Here is a 13,583-nt window from a genome sequence, read left to right as displayed (position 1 = left end):
GTTTGAAAGCTACTAACAGAGGCAGGTACCGTAAAGCGCCCGTGTATTTTTAAGAGATAATTGGGATGCCCGTCTCTACTAATATAGAGCACATGCCTCTAAAAATAATAGCAATCAGTGTTCTTATTTTTTCACCTGAAATTTTCTACCCATTCACCCCTACAAATTGGTTTTGTAGAGGCGGCCCAGGAACCACCCTACAAAACCGGCATTTGGAGCAACGGTTTCGCACGGGCGGCTCACGCTGCCCCTATAAACCTTCTTAAGCCGCCTCTACGAATCAAAACCTAGTAGTGTATACCTGTGCACATCGCTCGCCATTGCCGTCCCGTCAATCTCGCAGCTCCTCATGTCCTCGGCAATCTCCTCACTCTAAAGCGGCAGGCCATGACAGAGGCCACAGGTGTCACGCGGCATGGCATGGCTAGTGCACGTCCAGGAGCTTCAAGGGCGCCTAGCGCCGCCTCGCCCAATCACGCACCATGTAGTTACACCACTATCGGAGAACTCCAGGTCTGATCGAGATGATCTTGGTGGATTGTTGGCCCTGACCAATTTAAGGTGCGTGCTCTTATCCCTTTTCCATGGTTCCAAGGAAAATATCACACTTCGGAGAGTAACCATGATCTGCCAAGATTGAAGTATTCAGTTACTAGACTAGATGTGTCTGTAATTTATAAGTGATGTGTTGCTTATAGATGGTATCATCGGGCATGCTCTAATTATATTTTTATTTGCAATGGTTGTATGACAATTATGATGATGACTTTCAGTTTATGGTTGTGCAGGTAACCTTTTGTTTGATTGAAGTTTCTTCTGGCTTCTCTCATCAAATTGATGATCAGACTAAGAGCAATTCCAAGAGACTCTCTATATCCTACCTGATTGTTAGGAATAGAAATTTTGGTAAAAAAACCACCCTCCAACAGTTTCTTTAAATGGTTATCCAAATATAGTCATCTTCTATTCCGGATTTCTCGCTAACCAAAAATAGAAAACGAGAATGACTCTTTAGAGTGCGCACGAGATATCGAAAAAACTGTTAGAGAGTGAAAAAATATAGAAAGCAAATTTTATACAAATGACTTTTCAAATGACGATTTAAAGAGCGAGATTTAGAAAGATTCTTGGAGATGCTCTAATAACAGAATTGCGTGGCGGAAATCATTAGTGAGAAAACATGGCAAGATCATTGCAACATTGGAGTTGATCCTCTCCTAGCCGCCCCTGACATCAAGGACGGATCCAAAGGGGGGCTGTCGGGGCTACAGCCCCCTTAGTGAGCCTGATTTCTTCATTAGACCACAGTTACTTAGCCTTAAACACTACTACAGAATGGACTTGTTGTCCCGGGCGGTAACGGCCTTTAGTCCCGGTTACCGCGCCGGGACAACGATCCCGGGACTAAAGGTGCCACCTTTAGTCCCGGGTCATCGAGCCGGGACTAAAGAGGGACCTTTAGGCCGTAACCCAACCGGGACTAAAGGTTCCTTTTCTTTTTCTTTTTCTTTTTTGTTTAATTTGTTTTCAGTTCAGTTATACGTATTTGTTTAATATATAATATATTTTTATGTACGTATTCTATGCTGCTAATATAAATACACGCACGCATATAATTACATCTAATTCTCATCTCGAGCATTATTATATTCGAATAAAGTATGAACCTATATATATTATAGATATATATATATGTATATATACAACACTTTCATAATCTTGTTCTCGAAAATAACGATATCAATAAACATTTAATTTACATCATTTATTCCTTAGGATCAAAGTAGAACTCGCCGTTGGGATTTAGCACTTTTTCTAGAAGATATCCTACTATTGACTCTTGAACTGCTTTCAGATGGTCTTTTTGCATGACCCTTCGTTTCAACCATTCAGTCTTGCATTTGAAATAAAAGGAAAAGTATATATATATATATATATATATATATATATATATATATATATATATATATATATATATATATATATATATATATATATTCATTTAAAAATAAATAAAAAATTGATATATACGTACTCTGAGGACATCTTTAGGAGTTCTTCTTATGTGCGCAGTGATAAATTCACAAACGTAGTATCCACACAAGTTATTACCTGGTTCCTGCCGCAAACACCACTGTATGAGAAGAAGATTATTCTCATCATCTCACACGTAAATTAAAGTACGATATAGTAATTAAACATGTGGGGAAGTGTATATAGTACAACTTACTGGTATTTTAACTACATTAAGTGGTGCCTTGCAATCCTTGCGATGTTGCCGAATAAACTCTTTCCAAACCATGTGCGACCAATAATGTACGATCGTTAATAAATTATGGCAAAGTCTATTCAATAATAGTTGTGCGCGAGAGATCGAAATTACCCCTAGATAATGTCTATCATATCTTGGTATAGTGCCCGCTCTTTTCTCAATGAGTCAAAGATTACTAACCGACTTGAGTTTAACTCAATGACAATAAGTATCTAGTTAAACCTGCATTGGTTTATACACACACGTACATGCATATAAGTTGTATTGATATTACATAAAATGTGTAGACTACATTATTATTAACACTTACTCAAAGTTGTACGGGAAAAGTATTGTTGTCTTGTCGTGCTGCTTCACGAAGAACATCATGATATTATCCTATGCTTTAGATACCCACCGCTCCTTGACAATAATACCGGTTTTGAATACGATATAAGGATCAATGAAGCCAACACTGGTGTCTTGTATTCTTTGGAGCTCTGACATCTGGAATCTGTATATAAATATAAGTTACATGTGAGGATAATTATATACACGTACGCATGAAAGTGAGTTTATTAAATAAAAGTAAGAATCACTTACAAACAAAAGGAGCTAATGATTGATTTGTCCAGAGCGTCCATGTGGTATAGTTGATGCAATTCTTCGAAACTAATATGTAAGATGTCATCGCCACGGAAGTAATGATGGTCTCTAAATCTGACAAAGATCCACTGCTCACCCCTGCCACACGCCTACATGTACCACTTGTTGAGCAAGTACATTTGCGTACCCAATTTATTTAGAGCCGTAGGGTTGTACAGACTTTTGCCATATTTATAAGTCTTCCAGGTATCAACTTCCAGGTTCTGGATTGGAGCTTTGCCCGTCAATTGATCCAAGGTTAAACCAGTATCTTGAACAAAAGCATTAAGGGCTTGAACCGACACTTCTCCAGAGTTGTCTGGTCGATAGACTTCTATGTTGGAACCATGTTCATTAGCAACAACAAGATTTTACATTGGTTGCTTCTGTTGTCCGAGCTGTGGGACATCCTTCCCTGATGCTCTTTTCCTTTTCTTATCTGCATCATGTGACTTCACGAGTGAGCGGTCATAGTCTGATAGTGGCAAAGGCTTACGAAGTTCAATCATCTTTTTCTTGTGTGCATCGACCTTCTGCCTCAGCACATCTCGTGGTATGTAAAAGTACGGCTTCTCCTTAAGCTTCGCTTGACTCTTGTTTTTGATATCTATAAAAAAATCTTTCACTTTTTTGTCTTCTTCAGCTGCTATTTGCTCATCAGTCTTTTCAGGAAGTATTTCTTAAGAAATAACTCTTTTTCTCGGGGGTCTTCTTTGCCGTCGGGACCTTAGACGTCTTTGTAGTGCGTCGCTATGGAGGGGGTGGGGGCAGTGTTGGAGACCGGCGTGGAGGCGATGAGGCCGGTGTTGGTGGAGACCGGCGTGGAGGCGTTGGAGATCGTTGTGGAGGCGGTGGGGCCAGTGTAGGAGTTGGAGATCGTTGTGGAGGCGATGGGGCCGGTGTAGGAGTTGGTGATCGCCGTGGGGATGAAGTCGTCTCGCCCCCTGCGACGCTGTGATGAGATGGGGAATGAATGATTAGGCTAGGCTAGGGGGAGACCCTGCTACAAAAACAAGTTGTGTGTCAATTATTTTTGAAGCCAATAGAAAATTAATGAAAAATAATATTTCATTCACTTTCATTCGTACCTAGGGTGAGGTAGGGGAAGCGGTGGCGCCCCAGGAATGATGATGAAGCGTTTGCGCCATTGAATAAATGTCTTCTCTGCTTCTCCTAGTGTTTTCTCCCCATCACCGCCTTCAATGTCAAGAGGAACATTGCTGTAACCTTTGAGCACTCTATCGACCGAGACACTAGCATATCCAGGTTGAATAACTGACCCATGGATTCTTGGTGTCTTCGTTCGGTCTATTGGAGATACAACCCCGACAGCCACCATGATTGATGCATTATTACCATCTAGAATGTGCAGCTCACATGTTGTTACAGGCTCGGTAATGTCATCAACAAGGAAGCGCAACCCAGCGTCGTCTTGAATAACTAGCAGCTCCGTAGAAGCACAACTGCTTTTCATCTGACCAACAGGGTTAATGGTGACTCCCGGCGTTGATTGCGATTGCATTTGACTCATTGCTAGCTGCACTTGCCTCTTGATCTCCTCCTGCATTCTTGCCTCAAGAGATTTTTCTCGTTCACGTGATTCAAGCAATGCTTGTCGTGACTCATTAACAAATTGCTCCAATGCATGGATTCGTTCTGCCTCCTCATTCTTCTTTCTCTGGAGGCTTCTGTAGGTATCCTTGTCTACTGGGAATGCGTGTAGCCACGGAACCGCCCCATAGCCTCTTGTTCGACCATCGTGTTCGGGATTCTCTAGGGCATATGTCAATTTATCCTTCTCTCTGTTGGGCTTGAAAACACCACTATCAGCTTCTTCCCTAGCATGAGCTAGTCTCTGTGTTGTTCTCTCAATTTTTTGGCCAAAAATTAGCTTGCTAGTGTCTGGGTCTAGGCTTCCTCCATGAGCGTAGAACCAATTCTTCGTGCGTTGAGGCTAGTTCTTCTCTATTGTTTCAGGCATGATTCCCTTGGCAGTAATCTCTGCTTCTAGGTTCTGCCACTTGGGAATAGCACTCCTATAACCACCTGATCCCATGTGATGATGATATTGCTTCTGTCGGGCATTCTGCTGATTCCTCATCACACGTTCCTCGCTGTCTTAAGATGTCTTGTATTCTACGAAGGCATCCTAATGGGACTCCAACTTAACAAACGCCTTAGCATTAAAATTCGGCGTAGCATTCTTCAAGATAAACTTTTTATACAATGTCTTCTTCCAACTCTGGAACAATGTTGCCATCTTCTTCATTGTCCAATCCCTCACTAGCTCCTTCAAAGCATCATCTGCTTGTAATGTGAAATGCTGAGTGATATCTCTCTAAGCTAGGTTCTTGTCACGATCAGATACAAAACTAACATTAGGAGCGGATATCTTCTGCTTCCATTCATGAGCACTAACTGGGATCCTATCCCTTACAATGAACCCACATTGATTGATATATGTCTGAGCATGTGGTCCCAATGGTTTGCCGGTGTTGGTGTCGAATTCTGATATTATGAAACGGCCCTCTAATGGCTTTTTTAGCCCTCGGACTTTTCTACTTTTGTCGGTGGTTGATGTAGATCTAGAGACCGGCTACATGAGTAGAAACACAACGATTAACAACAAATATACGTACGCATGCATCTATAAGAGATGATAGATAATCGAATATACCTCGCCAGTATTTTCTTGCGCGATAATTTGTTGATCTTCAACCACCGGCATATTCAGGATATCCTCATAATCAGCAAAGTACTGACTCGTGTCATCTACATCCACATTGGTGCCAGCGTTGATAATATCCGCCATTATGTCATCACTCAAGTTATCATCCGGAGCAGCCATTTGTATCTTCAAGATAACACATAGATAGAATTACTATGGTACATAAGTACATGTGATAACACATATAGAATTACTAAATCTAATTAAATATAATAACACATAATATTTCATAAGGATAAACAATAATAAGGTATAGGCTTTGGAATCAAATCAAAAACACTTTCGATCCAAAAACATGGAAATAAGTATATGTATATATATACACATAGAATGATATAATATATTTTCTCTCTCTCAACACATAGAAATAAGTGCATATGTCTATATCTCTAGATATGCATGTGATAACACATAGAATGTCTCTCTAGATACAATTTTCTCTCTCTCTAAACACATGAAAATAAGTACATGTATATATACATATAGAAATAATTAAGTACATATGTATACATATAGAATCTCTCTCTAGATATATATAGAGAGATAGAATATATAATTACTAAATCCAATTAAATAAATCTAACATGAAATCAGATAAACTAGTAATAGATAATACATTTTAATCTAACATATATCAAAAACTATAATAAAAACTATCTAAAAAACTATCTAAATAAAATACTAATTAAATTTTAATACATTTAAATCTAACATATATCAAAAACTATCGAAAAAATAACTAAAAACTAACAATAAACTACTAATTAAAATTTAATACATTTTAATCTAACATACAGCCGAGACTTTATAAAAAAAATCTAAAAACATGGCTGATCGAGAGCACAGATCAAGAGTTCGACGGAGGGTACGGTGGGCGCGCGGGAAGCGTCGGCGACGGAGGGTGGGGTCGGGTGCGGCGGCGGAGACGGGATGCGGCGCGCGATGCGGGCTGGGAGAATGGCGCGGCCGGGCGGGGGTAGACGACGACGGCGGCGCGGCAGAGACGAGCTAGACGACGGTGGATGGCGCGGCCGGGCGGGGCTGAGCGACGGAGGCAAGATCGAAGATGAACAGAACAGACGTTCGATATATATAGGCCAGGACCCTTTAGTCCCGGCTGGTAACACCAGCCGAGACTAAAGGACATTTAGTCCCGGCTGGTAAGACCAACCGAGACTAAAGGTCCAACCCTTTAGTCCCGGTTGGTCTTACCAGCCGGGACTAAATGTCCTTTAGTCCCGGCTGGTGTTACCAGCCGGGACTAAAGGTATTTTTGGGCGGGCACCGAAATTGCCGCCCACCCTTTAGTCCCGGTTCTTGGCCTGGGCCAGGACTGAAGGCCTCAAATTTTGGCAACCCGCCAGCATAATTGGAAAGGCATGGGATTTTGATTTTGTTTAATACTAGGTTAATCAATTAATTCCATAGCAACTTCAATACTTTGCAATATTTATTTTAAAAAATACTATTGATTAACTAATTATTTATTGTAAATAGGAAAATTTTTTAACCTAAAGTTTTTAATTTCTTTTATGAATATAGAATATAAATGTTACTAATACTAAGTATTTTGTTAATGCAAAAATATATTTGTAACTTAAAATTAATAAAACTAATATTATTCGATAGGAAATTTATTATCACATTATTGTAACGTCAATGTTTCAATTTTTTCTCGGTTTTTTACCAAAATTGACAGGAAATTTTTGTTGAACCTATAAAAATAAAGAAAATATAGTATTTTTTGTTCTACAACTTTTTCAAATCAAAATGGCCTATATAAGGATTGTATATATTGATGAGCTTATAAAACTTGGTATTCAAAAATTTTCAATTTGAGACAATCTAGGGTTCCGAAAACTAGTTTGTAGGCGTCGAAATTTAAAAATCACAAATTTGAACCGTCCAAACTTTCTCAAATTGAAAGTTGACCAAAACAACAATTGTAGATCTTTTTGAGTTTAACAAACTTGGTATTCAAAACTTTTCAATAAGAAGTAATTTAGAGTTCATAATACTAGAGTCAAAGTGTTGTTTTTTATTTGACCAAATTTGACTTGGTCAAACTTGCTCAAATGAGACACTAAATGACCTCAGATGAAAAAACTCTGAATACCAAGTTTGATCATATCAGCAATATCTACAATTGTTACATAGCTCATTTTCCTATTTGAGAAATTTTTATCAAACACTAGTCACAACTTCTTGAATCTCATATAGACTTTCTAAAACTATGTCACACACTTGTGAAATTTGAACTACATTTTGTTCAAGCTTTCTCAAATGAAAAAATGGCCTATATAAGGATTGTAGATATTGATGAGCTTAACAAACTTGGTATTCAAAACTTTTCAATTTGAGACAATCTAGGGTCCCGAAAACTAGTTTGTATGCGTCGAAATTTAAAAATTACAAATTTGAAACGTCCAAAATTTCTCAAATGGAAAGTTGACCAAAACAACAATTGTATATATTTTTGAGTTTAACAAACTTGGTATTCAAAACTTTTCAATTTGAAGTCATTTAGAGTTCATAATACTAGAGTCAAAGTGTTGTTTTTTCATTTGACCAAATTTGACTTGGTCAAACTTGCTCAAATGAGACACTAAATGACCTCAGTTGAAAAAACTCTGAATACCAAGTTTGATCATCTCAGCAATATCTATAATTGTTACATAGCTCATTTTCACATTTAAGAAATTTTTATCAAACACTAGTCACAACTTCTTGAATCTCATATAGACTTTCTAAAACTATGTCACACACTTGTAAAATTTGAACTACATTTTGTTCAAGCTTTCTCAAATGAAAAAATGGCCTATATAAGGATTGTAGATATTGATGAGCTTAACAAACTTGGTATTCAAAACTTTTCAATTTGAGACAATCTAGGGTCCCGAAAACTAGTTTGTATGCGTCGAAATTTGAAAATTACAAATTTGAAACGTCCAAACTTTCTCAAATAGAAAGTTGACCAAAACAACAATTGTAGATAATTTTGAGTTTAACAAACTTGGTATTCAAAACTTTTCAATTTGAAGTCATTTAGAGTTCATAATACTAGAGTCAAATTGTTGTTTTCTCATTTGACCAAATTTGACTTGGTCAAACTTGCTCAAATGAGACACTAAATGACCTCAGATGAAAAAACTCTGAATACCAAGTTTGATCATCTCAGCAAGATCTACAATTGTTACATAGCTCATTTTCCCATTTGAGAAATTTTTATCAAACACTAGTCGCAACTTCTTGAATCTCATATAGACTTTCTAAAACTATGTCACACACTTGTGAAATTTGAACTACATTTTGTTCAAGATTTCTCAAATGAAAAAATGGCCTATATAAGGATTGTAGATATTGATGAGCTTAACAAACTTGGTATTCAAAACTTTTCAATTTGAGACAATCTAGGGTCCCGAAAACTAATTTGTATGCGTCGAAATTTAAAAATTACAAATTTGAAACGTCCGAAATTTCTCAAATGGAAAGTTGACCAAAACAACAATTGTAGATATTTTTGAGTTTAACAAACTTGGTATTCAAAATTTTTCAATTTGAAGTCATTTAGAGTTCATAATACTAGAGTCAAAGTGTTGTTTTTTCATTTGACCAAATTTGACTTGGTCAAACTTGCTCAAATGAGACACTAAATGACCTCAGATGAAAAAACTCTGAATACCAAGTTTGATCATCTCAGCAATATCTACAATTTTTACATAGCTCATTTTCCCATTTGAGAAATTTTTATCAAACACTAGTCACAACTTCTTGAATCTCATATAGACTTTCTAAAACTATGTCACACACTTGTAAATTTTGAACTACATTTTGTTCAAGCTTTCTCAAATGAAAAAATGGCCTATATGAGGATTGTAGATATTGATGAGCTTAACAAACTTGGTATTCAAAACTTTTCAATTTGAGACAATCTAGGGTCCCGAAAACTAGTTTGTATGCGTCGAAATTTGAAAATTACAAATTTGAAACATCCAAACTTTCTCAAATGGAAAGTTGACCAAAACAACAACTGTAGATATTTTTGAGTTTAACAAACTTGGTATTCAAAACTTTTCAATTTGAAGTCATTTAGAGTTCATAATACTAGAGTCAAATTGTTGTTTTTTCATTTGACCAAATTTGACTTGGTCAAACTTGCTCAAATGAGACACTAAATGACCTCAGATGAAAAAACTCTGAATACCAAGTTTGATCATCTCAGCAAGATCTACAATTGTTACATAGCTCATTTTCCCATTTGAGAATTTTTATCAAACACTAGTCGCAACTTCTTGAATCTCATATAGACTTTCTAAAACTATGTCACACACTTGTGAAATTTGAACTACATTTTGTTCAAGCTTTCTCAAATGAAAAAATAGCCTATATAAGGATTATAGATATTGATGAGCTCAACAAACTTGGTATTCAAAACTTTTCAATTTGAGACAATCTAGGGTCCCGAAAACTAGGTTGTAGGCGTCGAAATTTAAAAATCACAAATTTGAACCATCCAAACTTTCTCAAATGGAAAGTTAACCAAAACAACAATTGTAGATCTTTTTGAGTTTAACAAACTTGGTATTCAAAACTTTTCAATTTGAAGTCATTTAGAGTTCATAATACTAGAGTCAAATTGTTGTTTTTTCATTTGACCAAATTTGACTTGGTCAAACTTGCTCAAATGAGACACTAAATGACCTCAGATGAAAAAACTCTGAATACCAAGTTTGATCATCTCAGCAATATCTACAATTTTTACATAGCTCATTTTCCCATTTAAGAAATTTTTATCAAACACTAGTCACAACTTCTTGAATCTCATATAGACTTTCTAAAACTATGTCACACACTTGTAAAATTTGAACTACATTTTGTTCAAGCTTTCTCAAATGAAAAAATGGCCTATATAAGGATTGTAGATATTGATGAGCTTAACAAACTTGGTATTCAAAACTTTTTAATTTGAGACAATCTAGGGTCCCGAAAACTAGTTTGTATGCGTCGAAATTTGAAAATTACAAATTTGAAACGTCCAAACTTTCTCAAATGGAAAGTTGACCAAAACAACAATTGTAGATATTTTTGAGTTTAACAAACTTGGTATTCAAAACTTTTCAATTTGAAGTCATTTAGAGTTCATAATACTAGAGTCAAATTGTTGTTTTTTCATTTGACCAAATTTGACTTGGTCAAACTTGCTCAAATGAGACACTAAATGACCTCGGATGAAAAAACTCTGAATACCAAGTTTGATCATATCAGCAAGATATACAATTGTTACATAGCTCATTTTCCCATTTGAGAAATTTTTATCAAACACTAGTCGCAACTTCTTGAATCTCATATAGACTTTCTAAAACTATGTCACACACTTGTGAAATTTGAACTACATTTTATTCAAGCTTTCTCAAATGAAAAAATGGCCTATATAAGGATTGTAGATATTGATGAGCTTAACAAACTTGGTATTCAAAACTTTTCAATTTGAGACAATCTAGGGTCCCGAAAACTAGTTTGTATGCGTCAAAATTTAAAAATTACAAATTTGAAACGTCCAAAATTTCTTAAATGGAACGTTGACCAAAACAACAATTGTATATATTTTTGAGTTTAACAAACTTGGTATTCAAAACTTTTCAATTTGAAGTCATTTAGAGTTCATAATACTAGAGTCAAAGTGTTGTTTTTTCATTTGACCAAATTTGACTTGGTCAAACTTGCTCAAATGAGACACTAAATGACCTCAGATGAAAAACCTCTGAATACCAAGTTTGATCATCTCAGCAATATCTACAATTGTTACATAGCTCATTTTCACATTTAAGAAATTTTTATCAAACACTAGTCACAACTTCTTGAATCTCATATAGACTTTCTAAAACTATGTCACACACTTGTAAAAGTTGAACTACATTTTGTTCAAGCTTTCTCAAATGAAAAAATGGCCTATATAAGGATTGTAGATATTGATGAGCTTAACAAACTTGGTATTCAAAACTTTTCAATTTGAGACAATCTAGGGTCCCGAAAACTAGTTTGTATGCGTCGAAATTTGAAAATTACAAATTTGAAACGTCCAAACTTTCTCAAATAGAAAGTTGACCAAAACAACAATTGTAGATAATTTTGAGTTTAACAAACTTGGTATTCAAAACTTTTCAATTTGAAGTCATTTAGAGTTCATAATACTAGAGTCAAATTGTTGTTTTCTCATTTGACCAAATTTGACTTGGTCAAACTTGCTCAAATGAGACACTAAATGACCTCAGATGAAAAAACTCTGAATACCAAGTTTGATCATCTCAGCAAGATCTACAATTGTTACATAGCTCATTTTCCCATTTGAGAAATTTTTATCAAACACTAGTAGCAACTTCTTGAATCTCATATAGACTTTCTAAAACTATGTCACACACTTGTGAAATTTGAACTACATTTTGTTCAAGCTTTCTCAAATGAAAAAATGGCCTATATAAGGATTATAGATATTGATGAGCTCAACAAACTTGGTAGTCAAAACTTTTCAATTTGAGACAATCTAGGGTCCCGAAAACTAGGTTGTAGGCGTCGAAATTTAAAAATCACAAATTTGAACCATCCAAACTTTCTCAAATGGAAAGTTAACCAAAACAACAATTGTAGATCTTTTTGAGTTTAACAAACTTGGTATTCAAAACTTTTCAATTTGAAGTCATTTAGAGTTCATAATACTAGAGTCAAATTATTGTTTTTTCATTTGACCAAATTTGACTTGGTCAAACTTGCTCAAATGAGACACTAAATGACCTCAGATGAAAAAACTCTGAATACCAAGTTTGATTATCTCAGCAAGATCTACAATTTTTACATAGCTTATTTTCCCATTTGAGAAATTTTTATTAAACACTAGTTACAACTTCTTGAATCTCATATAGACTTTCTAAAACTATGTCACACACTTGTGAAATTTGAACTATATTTTGTTCAAGCTTTCTCAAATGAAAAAACGGCCTATATAAGGATTGTAGATATTGATGAGCTTAACAAACTTGGTATTCAAAACTTTTCAATTTGAGACAATCTAGGGTCCCGAAAACTAGTTTGTAGATGTCAAAATTTAAAAATCACAAATTTGAAACGTCCAAACTTTCTCAAATGGAAAGTTGACCAAAACAACAATTATAGATCTTTTTGAGTTTAACAAACTTGGTATTCAAAACTTTTCAATTTGAAGTCATTTAGAGTTCATAATACTAGAGTCAAATTGTTGTTTTTTCATTTGACCAAATTTGACTTGGTCAAACTTGCTCAAATGAGACACTAAATGACCTCAGATGAAAAAACTCTGAATACCAAGTTTGATCATCTCAGCAATATCTACAATTGTTACATAGCTCATTTTCCTATTTGAGAAATTTTTATCAAACACTAGTCACAACTTCTTAAATCTCATATAGACTTTCTAAAACTATGTCACACACTTGTGAAATTTGAACTACATTTTGTTCAAGTTTTCTCAAATGAAAAAATTGCCTATATAAGGATTGTAGATATTGATGAGCTTAACAAACTTGGTATTCAAAACGTTTCAATTTGAGACAATCTAGGGTCCTGAAAACTAGTTTGTAGGCGTCGAAATTTAAAAATCATAAATTTGAACTGTCCAAACTTTCTCAAATGGAAAGTTGACCAAAACAACAATTGTAGATCTTTTTGAGTTTAACAAACTTGGTATTCAAAACTTTTCAATTTGAAGTCATTTAGAGTTCATAATACTAGAGTCAAATTATTGTTTTTTCATTTGACCAAATTTGACTTGGTCAAACTTGCTCAAATGAGACACTAAATGACCTCAGATGAAAAAACTCTGAATACCAAGTTTGATTATCTCAGCAAGATCTACAATTTTTACATAGCTTATTTTCTCATTTGAGAAATTTTTATTAAACACTAGTTACAACTTCTTGAATCTCATAT

Source organism: Miscanthus floridulus, chromosome 14, assembly GCF_019320115.1.
Source record: "Miscanthus floridulus cultivar M001 chromosome 14, ASM1932011v1, whole genome shotgun sequence".
Classification (NCBI taxonomy): domain Eukaryota; kingdom Viridiplantae; phylum Streptophyta; class Magnoliopsida; order Poales; family Poaceae; genus Miscanthus; species Miscanthus floridulus.
The sequence above is the reverse complement of the archived record's forward strand: the minus strand, read 5'-3'. Positions refer to the sequence as shown.